Source organism: Rattus rattus, chromosome 2, assembly GCF_011064425.1.
Source record: "Rattus rattus isolate New Zealand chromosome 2, Rrattus_CSIRO_v1, whole genome shotgun sequence".
NCBI classification, from domain to species: Eukaryota; Metazoa; Chordata; class Mammalia; order Rodentia; family Muridae; genus Rattus; species Rattus rattus.
Window position 1 is genome coordinate 102,266,802 of NC_046155.1, and position 16,703 is coordinate 102,283,504.

The 16,703-nt window shown below is 41.7% G+C and overlaps 1 protein-coding gene and 1 pseudogene across 3 annotated transcripts in view; one reads left to right on the forward strand and one right to left on the reverse strand.

The window, feature by feature from the left end:
• Stim1 (stromal interaction molecule 1) overlaps positions 1–16,703 on the forward strand; it is a 158,367-nt gene that overhangs the window by 93,359 nt on the left and 48,305 nt on the right. The gene's annotated exons all lie outside the window — the stretch shown is intronic.
• LOC116894738 lies at positions 7,971–11,713 on the reverse strand (annotated as a pseudogene).

Sequence of the window (16,703 nt, forward strand, 5' to 3'; positions counted from 1 at the left end):
CATTTAAGCCAGGTGTGGTGTCACAAGCCTGTGATCCCAGATACTTGGGGCACTGAGGAAAGAAGTGAGTTCAAGGCCTTCCTGGGCTTACAGAGTTTAGAGCTAGTCTAGGTAACTTAGTGAAAATTAGTAAAAGAGCTTGGGATATATATCACAGTGGTAGTTTGCTAGCATGTGAAGTACTAAGCTTAATCCCTAGTATACCTTCCCCCAAAGCCCAATTTATTCTGCCTCATATTGGAAATTTTTCAGATAACTGAAAGAACTGAAAAGTTTACCTCAGTGCTAATTTAAATTTTTTCTCTGGTTTGGCCTCATGAATCCTAGGTAATCCTCTGCCCCTGAGCCACATTCCCCAACATTGTGTTTTGTTGAGACACAGTTCCCCTCTGAAGCTTGGGTATGCCTGGCATTGATTGTGTAGCCTAGGCTGACCTCAAACTCAAAAGCCCTCCTGACTCTGGCTTCACGGTCCTAGAATTATAGGTGTGAACCACCATGCCTGGCAGGAATGTTTCTTAGTAAGTCAAGGGTTTTACTAAGCTAGCAGTGTGGGAAGTCCTGAGCTGGTAATGAAACTATCTATGGGCAAAGATTTACTTCAATGTTAGATTATCCTGATAGTCTGAGGTAGACTCTAAAAATACTATCTTAAGTTAGACTAGACTCTTTTTTTTAAAAAAGTGTTCTGGTTATACTTGTGCATGTGTGTATGAATGTATACACCCACATGCATGTATACTTATGATATGTATGTGGAAGTCAGAGGACAGTTTGCAGGACTGGGTTCTCCCTTTCCACCTATGTGAGTCTAAAGTGTTGAACTCAGGCCATCAGGTGTGACGTCTGAGCCAGCTTACTGGGACCTTCGTTGGTTTTTTTCCCTGACAGAGTTTTATTTATCCTAGGAGATTTACTGAGAAAGACACCAGTGGGTGGCTGCTTATGCTTGGGAGAGAAGCAGCAGAGAACTGAGCGGGAAGCAGATTTTGTAAATGATTTATTCATTTTTACTTATGTACATTGGTGTTCTGCCTGTATGGGTGAATGAGGATATCAGATCCTGTGGAAGTAGAGTTACAGACCGCTGTGAACTGCTGTGTGGTTGCTCAGAATTGAACTCAGGTCCTTTGGAAGAACAGCCAATACTCTTAACCACTGAGTCATCTCTTTGGCCCCAAGGCAGATTTTATATAAGGTTTCTTGGTGGGTGGATGGGTGGGTGGGGCTTTCCAGGGAGGCTAGGGATTGGTGGATTTTGTGGCCCTGATCTTGGACTTTCTCTCTTTGGGGAGGAGCTTGGCCTTCTGTGTCTCAAGGGGTGGGAACAGCCATTATAAGGGTTAGTGTGGGTGGTGCTGGTCACTTTTAACTCAAACTCACTGACATGGAAGTCACTAACCCAAGCTGGCCTCAATCTTGTGATCCTCTTGCCTCAGCTTCCTGACTACTGGGATGTCTACCATAAAAAAAAAATGAAGTCTTTTGTACACAACAGATAAATCTTAACAACATTGTGCTGAATGGAAGAAACCAGTCTAAAAAATTATCTGAGAACTTTGGCTTGATGGTGCATGTCTAAGATCCTAATACTTCTTAGGAGGAGAGGCAGAAGCAAAGATTGCTTCAAGGTCGAGACCAGTCTCATGAACATAGGGAGTTTGGAAGCAAGCCTTACAATCAAAAAAAAATTCTATATCAAAAAAAATTACAGTGAGTCCATTTATATGGCATTCTGAGAAGGTAAAGTAAGGTTTCTAAGTCTGCAGAGAAGACCAGAGGAACTAGGGTTTGTGAGTACAGGGAGAGTTTGATAGCCAAGGTCGGTATTACAGAATTTTTTTGCACTGTGTACACCCAGGTTGTAAAAGTTATTACCACAAGTCTAAATATATGTTAAATTTATAGGGCTATACACAAACTCCAAAACTTAATCTAATCATGTAAAATAAAGAATGTTTTCCTTGAGTACTTCCGGCCTCAACTGGAACTTCTTATCCAGAGCAGCTTCTCTTTGCAGGGGTGAAGAGTGAGATGTGTGGGTGCTCAGGCACTGAGAATAGATGATGACTGAGAGCTCAGCCCTAAACAGGACAGGAGCACCACTTCCTCTAAGGCTTAAGGATTGTTGTGGAAGTGGTCAAGGGGGAATTGTAAGGACCAGGAGATCAGAAGGAGGGCTGACCTCACTGTAGCTATGACTGCCTATAGTTCCTGAGAGATGACTCCATAGGAAAAGGCACTGGTAAAAGCTGTGTAAGCCTGGCAACTTAATTCTATTCCTTGAGTCCACATAATGGTGGAAGAGACTGGCTTAATAAAGTTGTCCAAACACAAGCTGTGTGTATTTACAGTGTGGTACCTCATTCCCAACATGCACGCACAGTAATAATAATAATAATAATAATAATAATAATTGCGTTTATCAACAGTCACTCATGGATCAGAGAAGGCCTCATGAACCCTATGATGAACTACTGGCCACTGGTGGATTCTGGGGGAGGGGCAGTCATTGTTTCAATGTGTACTCACTGAGGAGTCCACCAGGCACAAAGAGATAATTCCAAACCTAGGTCATACGGATAATCTTGGATAAACTTAGTGGGTCTTAAACAACAACAACAAAACCCAAACAAAATAAAAGACTTGAATTGGGGAAAGGAACGTAGGGCAGGTAAGTGCAAGGGAGATTGGAATAATGATTTTTAGTAATCAGAATTCACTTCATACATGTATGAAACTATTTTTTCCAGAGTGGTTGATAAAAAGGAAGCAGGCATAATGGAGCAAGGACATGAGTTTTTAGGGGCTACTACTTCTCTGGAAGCCAATATATTTTGTTAAAAGTTCTGGCTTCAATAAAATATCTGAATTAGACCTAAATCCATAAGGTTAGAGGAACTTAAAACACAAAGACAAGGTACAAAGACATACTTGGACTTGACAGAATAGTAATGGACCCCTTGGGACTGGAGAGATGGTGCACTGGTTAAGAGTACTGGTTGCCCATCCAGAGGTCCTGGGTTTGATTCTCAGTATCTACATGGCAGTGTAAAGCCTTCTGTGTAGTAAGTCATGACAGGATGTGAGTATTGATGGCTGCCACCAAGTACTTGGGCTGTGTGACTAAACCCTGAACAGAACTATCAGCAAGAGCACTTGTGATGACCCAAAGGTAGCCAGGAATTCAGATGTGTTGGGGAGTGGTATGTAGGAAGAGAAGAGGGGGCTCAGTGCAGTTAGTGTGGGCTAATTTGGGTGAAGGAAAGTTGCAGGATTATATGTAACACCTGTGACCATGATTACTAATAATTGATATTCCCCTTCAGGCCTTGTGCCTCTTTTTCTTATAGCCAGGTAACTGTAGACAAGCTTGCCCTGCTACTAGTGTCTTCCTTACTAACTCCTACTGTGTCTACTGCAAGTAATCTCCAACACTAGGTTGCGGTTCTGTGTCTCCCGTGTGTTCTCCTAACGTTCCATCCCTTCAGATCTGGCCTTAGCTGCTGTTGGATTCAGACGCACATCCTATCACTGTGGTCTGGCTCTGCTCTTATTTGTGTCATAGACATTTCAGACTCTTTCCTGGCTCTTTCTCTTCTCAGCAAGTGTTCCTCCCACTCCTTTGTCTGTGTCGTGTTAGCTCTCCTTTGGAATGTGCCAACCACTCGAGGAAAGATGGACAACTTCCTGCCCCATGCCGGGCTCAAGTCAACCACACTGCTGAATGGTGTGGTGTCATGCTATGATGATGGCTAATTTGAAGTCCATTTTGTTGATGGTGGTGATTTTTCTATTGTTGTTTTGTGTGTTTTGGTGCTGGGGATTATTATGTCCATCCATGCTTGGCTAGGCCAGGTGGGTGTTTATTACTAACCCAAATCCCCAGAACCTAATTAGGACTTCTTGCTGTGGAGGCCAGCTCTCACTAACTGTTACTGTACCATCATATTAGGAAAGGGAGAAAAAGCCAAAGGTTGTGTGCCAGATATTGTGCTTGTGGATTTGTATACATTAAATTCTGATAATAATTCTGAAAGTAATTATTCTCTTTAAATAGTTGGGAAAATGCCTTCTAAGTTAAAGTTTTTTTGCTTAAGGTCACATAGCCACTAAGTAGCAAAGCCAAATTTTGAAAATAGACCTGTTTGCACCTATTCTTTCTGATGATGATAATAATAATCATAAAACTTACATTGAGTCTATTCTGTGTGTCTGGTATTATACAAGGGCTTTCTATGCATCAGTCATTTAACCCTTGCATGGACTTCATAAGCTACCACCAATTGCTAATGAAGAAAGAGGCTGCAATTTTCGAAGTTTTTTTTTTTTTTCTTTTTTTTTTTGGGGCTGGGGATCGAACACAGGGCCTTGCGCTTGCTGAGCTAAATCCCCAACCCCAATTTTCGAAGTTTTTAAAGGGGCAGAGTCAGGTCTACTTTTGGCTCCAGATGTGGAGTCTTAACTCATAAAAGTATAACAGTTTCTAATGAAGTGCTAAACTGAGTGGTATTTGAGTGATGAGATAAGGGAGATGAGTAAGGATGGGAAAGTCAGGAATGTGCATGCAAAGCAAGGCTACTAGCTCATTTCAAAGGATACTGAGGTGACAAAGACACCAGGGTACATGGTGAGGCTTTCTGAGTGATTGCACTGAGGGCAGGGTTTCTGGGAGGAAAAGTCAAACGTGTGTTTTTGAATACTGGAATTACTAAGACACATCTCTTCATCTGGTAAAGGGGGTACATTAGCCTGGGAGTGTCACTACCACATGCCCAAACCCTGGCCAGCCAACTGCGTATGTGGTTTCATTCATTCCTCAGTTTGTCTGTGAGCTGGAAGTTACTAACTGCATTTAAAGATTATTAAACTGTAAGTGAGTAGCTTATCTTTTTGTTTAATTAAACTCTTATAGCTCACAATCAGGCTGTCGATCATTTGATGGTTCACGTTATGTTGTATTGGTTCCCCTACTCTATGCTGCTGATATCCAAGCAGGCTCTTTATAAACCACCATTGCATTCTTGTTATAAATGAACATTTATCCTGGCCTTCCTTTGCCTTCCATTTTGCCTATAAAATTTTCTCATCACCAAGGCCTAAATCAGGTTTCTGAACCTCACTGTAATTGGTAATTTCGGCCAGACGATTCTTTGTTGTGGGAGCTACCTGTGTATTTTAGGATCGTGAGTGATGTCCTAGCTCTACAGCATAGGCCGGTAGCAGACCTTCCTGTCTCGTTGACAACCAACTGGATTGGCAGTTCTGAATGGTAGTTTACCTGAGGAAAGTTATTATGTTTCTTGAATACTGCTGATTTACAGGTAACAGGTTTTTTCCCCCTAAGAAATTTCCCCTACTTTGGAAAGTAACCCTTACTCTCTCATTTGGCATTCTCTCTCTCTCTCTCTCTCTCTCTCTCTCTCTCTCTGTGTGTGTGTGTGTGTGTGTGTGTGTGTGTGTGTGTGTGTGTGTGTGTGTGTGAGTTCATCCTCATCTGCCCTACAAGACACTACAAGTTCCATTAGGAGGTAGGAACCATGCATGGATTTTTAAAAGTCAATTATTTTATGTGTAAGATTGTTTTGCCTGCATGTATATATGTGCACCACATGTGTTTCTAGTGCCAGAAGTTGTCACTGGGTCCACTGGAACTGGTGGTATTGATCACTGTGGGCTGCTCGATGTGGGTGCTTAGAACAGAACTCAGGTCCTCTGTCAGAGCAGCAAGTGCTTTTATCACTGAGTCATTTCTCCAGTCCCAGTGTGGTTTTTGGTTTTTGAGACAGGGTCTTGCTCTGTAGCCCAGTGATAAGAGTATGATGAGAAACTGCAGCTGAAATGAACCCTTTCCTCCCCAAATTGCTTTGGTCGTGGTGTTTTATAGCAGTAGAAACCCTAAGACAATAGCTAACACCTTTTATACCAGAAATTTGGAGGCAGGTCTAGGTAGATTTCTGTGAGGCCAGCATAGTTCACATGTCATGTTCCAGGCCAGCTAAGGATACACACTGAGACCCTTTCTCAAAACAACGAAACAAAACAAAAACCAAGTCTGAATATGACCTTTAGAGTCTGGCCTGAGTCCATTATTTTAGCTCTAAGGTCAAGTAGTTTCAGGCTTCACTTTACTCATTTATGAAATTGAAGATTAGTTTAGATATTCTTTGCCTTTGGCAAGAGTTAGTTAGAAAGCCAGAGATAGAAATTGTTTATAGAGAAACACTAGATCTTTTTTTGTTTTGTTTTAGGCTGATCTAGAACTGACTAGGTAGACCAAGCTAGCTTTGAACCCGTGCTGATTCCTCGTTTCTGCTGCCAGAGCTGAATACTGGGATTATACCTGCTGACAGGAGTAGAGTCTGAGGGCCAGAGTGCTGCTGTTCAGAGAGCTGTGGGAGTTTCAAGAAGAATCAGTATGTGCTGTAGAGGAGAAGATACATTGCCTTCTGGCACCCAAGCAAGGGTCCCAGTTGGCAGACACATGGAGCCACACATTCGGAGAGTAGGCATACTTTGCAGTCTGTCTCGGTGACTCGCCAGATACAGGATGAGGCAGCAGCTCCCCCAGATGGCCTCCCTCATGCTTCCAGGAAAACCAGAAGGTGGCTTGCTTTGACAGGCAGGGGAATTCTTTCTCACTAGGAAGGCTGTTGTTTTCCTTCCTCCTTTCTTTGTTGTAGAGTTTGCTTTGTCTCTTCTTGATGGCATCCTACTGCTGTCAGGTGGTCTGTCTATGTGCATGAGAGTCCTCGTGCTTTCACGGGTGCATGTATCATTTTTTGCTTGTAGGGATATGTGTCTTTCTACATTTAGATTCATCTGTGTCTGTAACAAAAAGTAGAGGAAAAAGAACAAATTCTGAGTTAGGGAAACTGACTCAGGATCAAAAAGGCTAGGGGCAAAGGGTTAGGCCAACAGTATGTTCAGCCTGGAGGTAAAATGGAAGTCTCAAAGTTGCTGGTAATGTAAGCAAAATCTGGGCTCTACCAAGTTGTAGGAAGATTTCAAGGATCACCTGGTAGCTAGGAGTGGTGAATCTAACACAAAGGAAAAAACCCCTGTTTTAGGTATTAGCTGTGTTTTGATTTGTCCTGTCAGGAGAACTTGCTAGCCAGCTCACAGGACCCCACTTCCCTTTAGATCTATTTTTTGTTTGTGTGTTTATACAGATCTCTGCGCATGTCTCTATGTGTATGTCATGTTCAGTGTGAATCAAAAATATTAGGGAGAGTTGACTTCCAATTCTGCTTCAATTGAGGATTAATGACCCTCTCTGCTTTTGTTTTGTTCTCTCTTCACCTTCTCACTCTCTTCCTTCTCCAAATATTTAGTGTTTGTTCCAATATTTGGTGCTGAATATTGGGTATGCAAAAACCAGTAAAGCAGACACACTTTATTCTTGAAGATTTTATATATTGCTGGTGGGCAGGGTGGCACAGTACCAGAATACCAGCATTTGGAAGGTTGAAATTGGCTACTTTCAGATACATAGTGAGCTCCAGGCCAAGTTTTGTGATAAGAGATTGAGGTCAGTGAGATGGATCAGCCAAGATTGATGACCTGAGTTTGATCCCTGGGAACCAACTTCTATATAAGCCTATGAACTCAACATGTTTTGGGACTAGAGAAGAAAATTAGCCATCTGAGAATGACAAAGGAAGACTACTCGAAAGAGTGCTTCAGATAAACCTGGAAGGAGGAGGGGCAGTTATCCTGGGGAGAGGGCTGAGAAGTATGTATACCAGCTAGAGGACCAAGTGTGCTGTCACTGAGGACTAGTGAGACGGTAGTCTTTCTTTTTTTTTAATTGGGCAGAATTTTATTTTCCTTTACAACTTAATAAATGCTTCTTGATGTCTGCACATGGGGTAAGGCTGCTAGGTAGTTCAGAAAGATCACAGCAATGGTGTTTTCCTGATAGTGTGTAGTCTTATGTAGTGAGTAGAATGACTTGTATGATGCTACTGTCAAACAAGCAAGACTGCATTTATGCACCCATCGTTTTCAGGATTGTTGGTAACTTGAGCACACTTTCCCCAAATAACATTGTCTCCTTGTGTTCCAAGGCCCAGCTCGCTCACATTCACTTCACTGACTGTCCCTTTGGTGATCACACCCAGGGTTGTATGTAATGGGGAGGAGGGATTCTTTTTCACACTGAGTATAGGCAGGCAAAAGGGAGCTTTCAGCTCAGGGTGTGTGACATGGGCTTTTTTGAAATGTAGACCCATTGACCTAATGAATCTTTTGTATTTAGATGGTTTTCTTGTAAAATCATCACCAACAAAGCAGACTTCAGTAACCATACTCTTCCATGCCTTCTTTTTTCTTTTTCCTGTTCAAATAATTTCAATACTTCTGTTTCTCCTTGGACATAAACTTTGGGTAGAGGAACCTACCTTTTCTTTTCATTTCTGCTTAATCATGTTGGAAAGTTCTTTTGCTCTCACCGCCCCTCTCTGTCCAGCAGATAGGCAGGGACTGCTCTCTGTGGACTCTTCTCATTATCCTTCTGCTTGGTGTTTCTCTTTTCATGCATCTTAATGGTCTTTTTCATTTGTATTTTCTCAGCGTGGTGCTGTTATGATTTATTTATTTATTTATTTATTTTTTTTGCCTTCTTTGAACATTCATGGACCTCTCAACCTCCTTTCCTTGTCTTTCTCTCATGGTAGTCCAAATGATATCCATATCATTTGCAGTGCAATTCAGTATATTCTATGACTTCCTGGGTTCCAAAAACTTCTTAATTTGTGGGTGTCACTGGCCTACGAGCATGGTTTGCTCAGGCCAGAATGCAAAAGGGTAGTTTTTTAAGTAGCGAGTCAGTAGTCTTAATTGGCACATTGAATGGGATAGGGAGATAAGGTGGGAGATGAGGTCAGAAAGGCAGGCCTTAGGCAGACTACACCACACTAGAGAACTTAGAATTTTGTCTTCAGAGTGATGACCACCCAGTAGAGCTGGCTCTACTTTGACTGAGGTATGTTAGGAGCAGGCTCTGGAGAGGAGACAAAATTGAAACTTAGGTTTTAAAGATGAGCTGGAGCTTGCCAGGCAAAAGAAGAGTATTTGAGAAAAAGGAAATTTGATGAGTCTTAAAGGTAGGAAGCCAAAACCATGGCCCATTTGGGAAACATGATCAGGGAGGTATCTACAGAAGCTCCTTCACCACTCAGGGACATCAATAGTAGACATCTCCAATGAGTGGTAGGAGGCTCAAAAAAGATATGTGGATATAAAGTATCCTTTGTAAATCAAAGTCGTGCACACAGTACAGTAGTCTGTTGCCTAGTTTCTGTGCATTTCTTTTAGTGCCCAATAGCCATAGGCCTTCCATATGTAGGTCCACAGGTCATGCACCTCAGATTTGCTATGTGAACAAGGACAACTTCTGATCCTACCACTGCTACCTCCCAAGGGCTGGGATTAGAGGTGTGTGCCTTTACTTGGTACAACATGGAATTATGGTTTGCATATAAAGTATTCTTCCAAAATGTTCATGTATAGAAGGCTTAGTTTTTAGGTAGTGGCACTACTGAGAAGGGGAGCTTACGTCATCAAAAGGCTTAACTTCCATTAATAGCTGACTGGAAAGGAGAAGTTCACTTAGAGGAAGGAAATCAGTTAGAGGCCTGCCTTTGAAGGTTATACTTTGTCTCTAAGACCTGCCCTCTCTTGCTCTATTTCCCAACCACCTGTGGAGAGTAGCTTTTCTTCCTCATGTCTTTCTACCATGATGTTTCTACCTTACTCAACACATAAAAGCAATGGATCCAATTGACTATAGATCAAAACCCCTGAAACCAAGAGCCAAAATAAACCTTTTGCCCCTTAGGTTTTCTCAAGTAATTGTCACAGTAATGGGAAGGTGTTAGCATACACGATTTCCTCTAGTATTTGAACATAGTTATAATGGCTCTTCTGGTATTATTTCTATTAAATTTGACATCTAGGCACCCTTAAAGGAGTTCTGCTGCTTGCCTTCCTTCTGTTGTGTGGTCCTACTTTTCATACAACTTGCAGGTCTTTTTGAAAAGACATGTGGTGGCACCTTCAGGTATTATGCCAACTTCTGTGGGACTTACTATTTGCTTGTTTTTACTTGTTTAGTGACTGGCTAGATTATTTTAATAGTCTTCTTATACATTCTCTTTGATTGCATTCCATAGAAAGTACAGTCTTACACATGTACACAGTCATTATACGATGATAATGGTTCTGGCAGAGCTGTCTTTGACATCTCTTTTCCTGCTCCATCCAGTTTTGAAGCTCCATCAGTTGTGATATTATTACTCTCCTATTTTCACCAGTGCCTTGGGGCATAAATTACTTAGCTTGAACCTGTCATATTAGATCTCCTTTGAAGGGATGGTTTCCTGAGCTGTGTACTTATGCTGGGGAGTTCTTACCAGCTACTTTTTACCCAGTTCTCTGTAGCAAAATCTCTGGTCTCTAATTTGCCATGTTCAAATAGGCTTTATTTCCCTAGTTTTATCTATGTGAGTTTAACAGTGATATAAAATATTAAATGAATAATTCCATAAATAAGCAAGTCATAAGCATTTATTATGTGTATATTGGTGTTGGGGATTGAACCCAGGGCCTTGGACATGAAGGAAGGTATCCTACCACTTAGCCATGTCCCTGGCCCCTGTAAATTTTAAGTTATGAACTATCCTGTGTAGAACGTTGAAATCAAATGTTTTGAGCAACCCTGGATGTGAATCATCTCTTGTTCCGAGTATCCTTGCTCTGTATGATAGCCACCTGTTAGTCCCTGTCGGGACTGTCAGGTGCATGGAGTGGTATTGCAGTGCTGTGTTCAAGTAACCCTTGTTTATTTAATGGAAGTGGAACAAGTAGCAGTGCTGGCAAATTGGACATGCCAAAGAAAAACAATAAAGTATTTTAAGAGAAAAGGTGAAAGTTTTGGTTAATGAGAAAAGAAAAAGAAAGTATGGTAAAGTTGTTCAGCAGTAAAAAAAAAATTAACCTATCTATGAAAGTGTAAAGAGAATTTTGTTATATTTCAAATTGCAAAAATTATGATCACAATATCATCATCCTAATATGGAGAAAACATACCATTGGTATATTTGTATGAGAAAACATACTCCACAGGGTTTGGTACTATCCACCATTTAACATTTGTGTGTGTGTGTGTGTGTGTGTGTGTGTGTGTGTGTGTGTGTCTGTGTGTGTGTGTGTGTATGTGTGTGTCTGTGTGTGTGGGTGTGGGATGGAAATGGAATGCATTCTCTGTAGAGAAGAGGGGACTGCTTCAGTGAAACCATCGGTATGCCTTTTGCCACAACTAAAACTGTCTACATGGTATCTGTAGTCTTAAACTTACAGGGATTTGAAGTCTGATTTCCCTCCAGGCAATGCCTTTGAGCTAAGGTTCTAGACTGTCCTTAAATAATACCTTCCCTTTAGGAGTTGAGTACTTAGCAGATAGGCGTCAGTAGCTTTAGGTCTCCATGGTTTGTCTGTCCCAAGGTGTGATTGTTACCTTATTAGTTATAGAACTCACGGTTGGAAGTCCAGGATCCCCAGTGCTGCTGCTGCATCTGGTCAGTCTGAGGGCCGAGCAGAAGGTGGCAGGCATACCTGCTGACCACACTCGCAGAACTTGACACCAGCCACAGGGAGCTGTTAGCAAGATGTAGACTGTTAGTGTCCTGTCTTCCAGGATATAGCTAGACATCTAGGGGGAAAGTAACTCTGTGTACTCACCTACACTATTCTGGAACAGAATTCTATCTCTGTGGGCCCAGTCAGTTAGTAACAGGGTCAAAGACTGCTACATTTTTGCCTTTTTATCAAATTTTGGTGGATTTTCTTGAGCATATGTGTTTCTTTATTTGTTATATGCCCTTAGAGGTGTTGAAAAATATCTTCCTTAGTTTTTTCCTTGAAAAAATACTTTTTCACATATAATTTATCCTGATTATGGTCTCCCCTCCTCTACTCCTCTCAGTTACTGCCCACCTCCCCTCCCATATGGGTCCACTCACTTCCTATTTCTCATTAGAAAACAAACAAGCTTCTGTGGGATAATAATACAATGTAACACGATACAATAAAATATAATAATATAAAAAAACCTAACACACTGGAATTGAACAAAACAAAAAGAAAGAAAGAGCCCAAGAGGAGGCACAAGAAACAGACACCCACTCATCTGCCCATTTAGTAATCCCATAAAAATGCCAAACTGAACCATAATACACACTCAAAGGACTTACAGGGTAAGAAGAGAGGAAGAAAAATATATAAATAAACATTTTTTAAAAATTAGTTAAAATTAAAAGAAAAAAGAAAGAGCCCTGATACATTACTAGACAAGAAGCCTCCAAAGACGTTGTTGAGTTTGTTTTAATTCTTCTTCTGTTGTCCGTCCACTCCTGGCCATGCAGCTAACCTTAGAGATACTGTAGTGGAGCAGAGCCTGAAGGAGGCCATCCAGAGACTGCCCCACCCGGGGATCCATCCTATCTGCTGACCCAAAATCCAGACACTATTGCTGATACCAAAAAGTGCTTACTGCAGGAGCCCAGTATAGCTGTTCCCTGAGAGGCTCTGCCAGAGCCAGACCAGTACAGATGCGGATGTACACAGCCAGACATTGGACTGAGCACTGAGACCCCAATGGGGACGTTAGGCCAAGGACTGAAGGAGCGGAAGGGGTTTGCAACCTCATAGGAAGAACAACAATATCAACCAACCAGACTCCCCCTCAATGCTCCAAGAGACCACCAACCAAAGAGTACACAGTGGGTACGTATGGCTCCAGCTGGATATGTAGCAGAGGATGGCCTTATCTGGTATCACCAGGAGGGGAGCTCTTTGGTCCTGTGGAGGCTTGATGACTCAGGATAGGGGAAAGCTAGGCTGCTGAGGCAGGAATGGGTTGGCAGGTTGGGGAACACTCTCATAGGCAGGGGGAGGTAGGAGGGGATAGGGGGCTTGTGGAGGGAAAACTGGGAAGGGGGATAACATTTGAAGTGTAAATAAATGAAATAACCAAAAAATTTTTTTCTCCATTGAGACTTCCTTGGAGGAGACTAAATTTTCATTTGCAAGCAGCTATCTACTGGAGATAGCTTCTGGGTGAGGGATGGAGGTGTGTGTCTACTTCTCTTTCAGCTTTAGGACCCTCCTGGTGCAGATCCACACAGGCCCTGTGCATTCTGCCTCAGTGTCTGTGAGTTCATATATATGTGCACAGTGTTGATTTAGAGGCCTTGTTTCTTGGTGTCCTCCATCCCCTCTGGCTCTCACACTGTTTTTGTCCACTCTTCCATGGAGTTCCCTGAGCCCTGAGGGGAGGGATTTAATGGAGACATCCCATCTAAGGCTGAGCATTTCAAGGTCTTTAACTTGCTCCATAAATCCGGCTGTGGTCTCTGTATTTATTCCTGTCTACAGTAGGAGGAAGCTTCTCTGAAGATGGCTGAGTATAGCAGAATATCATTAGGAGTCATTTTATTGCTTTTCCTCCCGCTAAGAACAGCAGTATATGTTTTTGTTCTAGGTCTCTGGACTCTGCTCTCTAGTCTCAGGTTCTTAGTCACTCAAGCAGTGTCAGGTATAGATTCATCTCATGGAGAGGGCCAAAGTCAAATCAGACATCGATTGGTTACTCGCCAAGCTTTGTACCACCACTGCCCTAGCATATATTATAAGCAGATCAGCATTGTAGATTGAAGTGTTCGTGTCTGGATTTGTATTCACATTTGTTTTTTGGTAGCCTGCAGAGTACCTTCCTATACCAAGGACACTAGAAAGTAGAGGTAAAGGCCCTATTCAGGCACCAGCTCAACTTCTCCATGTTCAGTGAGTTGTGTAAGTGTTGTCTTTAGCAGCCGGGCCTTGGTGTCAGTTTGTGGAGAGATAGTCTTTACAACAGACTGTATTGTTTGGGGATTTCCATGGGATCACTTTGGCCAAGAACTCAATTAGATGTAATCCAACCCCAATAAAGAAAGCTTTATTTTGTGATAGATATGTCCAGTTGGAGCTCTGTCTCTCCCATTATTTAGTGAATTTATTTAGATCACCTTCCTTCATATATGTGTATACTTTAGGAAGCTTTTACTAAAAGACCTGCAAGATGTATAAAAAGTAGGACCACATAACAGAAGGAAGGCAAGCAGCAGAACTCCTTTAAGGGTGCCTAGATGTCAAATTTAATAGAAATAATACCAGAAGAGCCATTATAACTTTTTTTTGTTTCCTTTATTTTTTTTATCTTTATTAACTTGAGTATTTCTTATTTACATTTCGATTGTTATTCCCCTTCCTGGTTTCTGGGCCAACATCCCCCTAACCCCCTCTCCCTCCCCTTCTTTATGGGTGTTCCCCTCCCCATCCTCCCCCCATTACCTCCCTCCCCCCAATATTCACGTTAACCGGGGGTTCAGTCTTGGCAGGACCCAGGGCTTCCCCTTCCACTGGTGCTCTTACTAGGATATTCATTGCTACCTATGAGGTTGGAGCCCAGGGTCAGTTCATGTATAGTCTTTAGGTAGTGGCTTAGTCCCTGGAAGCTCTGGTTGGTTGGCATTGTTGTTCATATGGGGTCTCAAGCACCTTCGCTCTTCCAGTCCTTTCTCTGATTCCTTCAATGGGGGTCCCGTTCTCAGTTCAGTGGTTTAATGATGGCATTCGCCTCTGTATTTGCTGTATTCTGGCTGTGTCTCTCAGGAGAGATCTACATCCGGTTCCTGTCGGCCTGCACTTCTTTGCTTCATCCATCTTTTTGATGTTGTGTTACAGACTTGCTTTAGACTGCATTTATTAGGTTTAGGTGTGTCCTAACGTTTCCTTAATCTCTCCTGTACTTTTATCATGAAGGGATGTTGGATTTTGCCAAAAGCCTTTTCTGAATGTAATAAGAATATCATGTGGTTTCTGTCCTGTGTTTGTTTATGTAACGGATTCCATTTATTAATTTAAGTATGTTGAACCATCCCCACATCTGTGGGATAAACTATAATCATGGTGGATGACCTTTTTGATATGTTCTTGGATTTGGTTTGCAAGTATTTCATTGAGAATTTTCGTACCTGTGTTCATAAGGGAAATTGGTCTGTAATTCTCTTTTTTTGTTGGATCTTGATGTGGTTTAAATATTAGGGTAACTATGGCCCAACAAAATGGATTAGGCAGTGCCCCTTCTGTTTCTCTTTTGTGGAATAATCTGGGGAGTGTTGGTAATAGCTCTTCTTTGAAAGTCTGGTAGAATTCTGTAGTAAAACCATCTAGCCCTGGCTCTTTTTGTTTGAGAGACTTTTAGTGACTGCTTCCATTTCATAGGGGTTATACATCTGTTTTAATTGCTTATCTGGTCTTGATTTAATTTTGGAAGAGGTATGTATCAAGGATATTATCCATTTCTTTTAGATTTTCCAATCTGGAAAGTTGGAAACAAGTTTTTAAAGCATGTCCTTATAATTCCCTGAGTTTTCTCAATATTTGTTCTTAAATCCCCCTTTTTTATTTTTAGTTAATTTTAATATTTTTCTGTCTTTTAGTTAATTTGGATAAGGATTTGTTAACCTTACTGATGTTATCAAAGAACCAATTCTTTGTTTCACTGATTCTTTGTATTTTTGTTTGTTGTTTCTACTTTATTGATTTCAGCTCTGAGTTTGATTATTTCTTGCTGTCTACTTTTGGATGTCACTTTGTTGTTGTTGTTGTTGTTGTTGTTGTTGTTGTTGTTGTTGTAGAGCTTTCAGGTTGCTGTTAAGTTACTAGTGAGATCTCTTCCTTTTTTTAAAAAATGTGGGTACTTAGTGCTATGAACTTGCTCCTCTAAGTGAGGTGGAAGTCTGCAATTAGCCTAACTGCCCTCCTGGCTTGAGTGGCCTGTGGGTTCCCGGAGAATCTCTTCCTCAGTTTTACTGGAGACTTTGTCCACATAGCTTCTTATGGTGTCAAGCTACAAGAGCCTTCTGTCCCAGCAGTTTTTATAAATATCCTTTCTTTCATCCAGGTATTAGCCAGACTGACACAGTTTAGCTTGGAGATTGGGTGTGTTCTTGGTGGTGTGGGTATAGACTGCAGATATCCTCCCTGCTGCATTCTGTCTGTGCCGTGTATTCATTCTATGTAGATATGGCATCATTGACCCCAATTAAGAAGAGGTTCTTGTCTCTCCAAGGAAATTCTTTCTAATTAGTGATCTATTTCTGTCCTATCATAAAACAAAGGTCACCGACTGGTAGTCCTTGACTGTTTTGGATACTTTGGTTCTAATAGTTTGCAAGACTGGAGATGTTAGAGTAACCCTGACTGCTGTTCTGTTCTGATGCCTGGAAAGCTTCAACCTTAGATGAAGCTTTAGGATTTGACCTGGGTCATGTATTCATCAGCCCCATGTATTCTCTACTTTCATTTGCACTGGTGTTGGAAATAAAGGGAAAAGAAAAAGGTGTTGTTGCTGCTTTGGAAGAAGTTTCCTTGTGGCAGAGAGCTGGGAAACAGTTGAGGATTCTGTATTATTTTAAGTGACCAGTGTAAGTCACAGAAGGAGGAGAAGGAGGGAGGAGGAAGGAGGAAGGAGGAAGGGAGAAGGAAGAAGAAAGAAGAAAGGAGGAAAGACCTAACAGCTTTATCTATGATCAGGACCACTGATAAGTAACCTAGTCAGGAGGAGAAGGGCAGTGTTTTAGATGAGAGAGTAACTT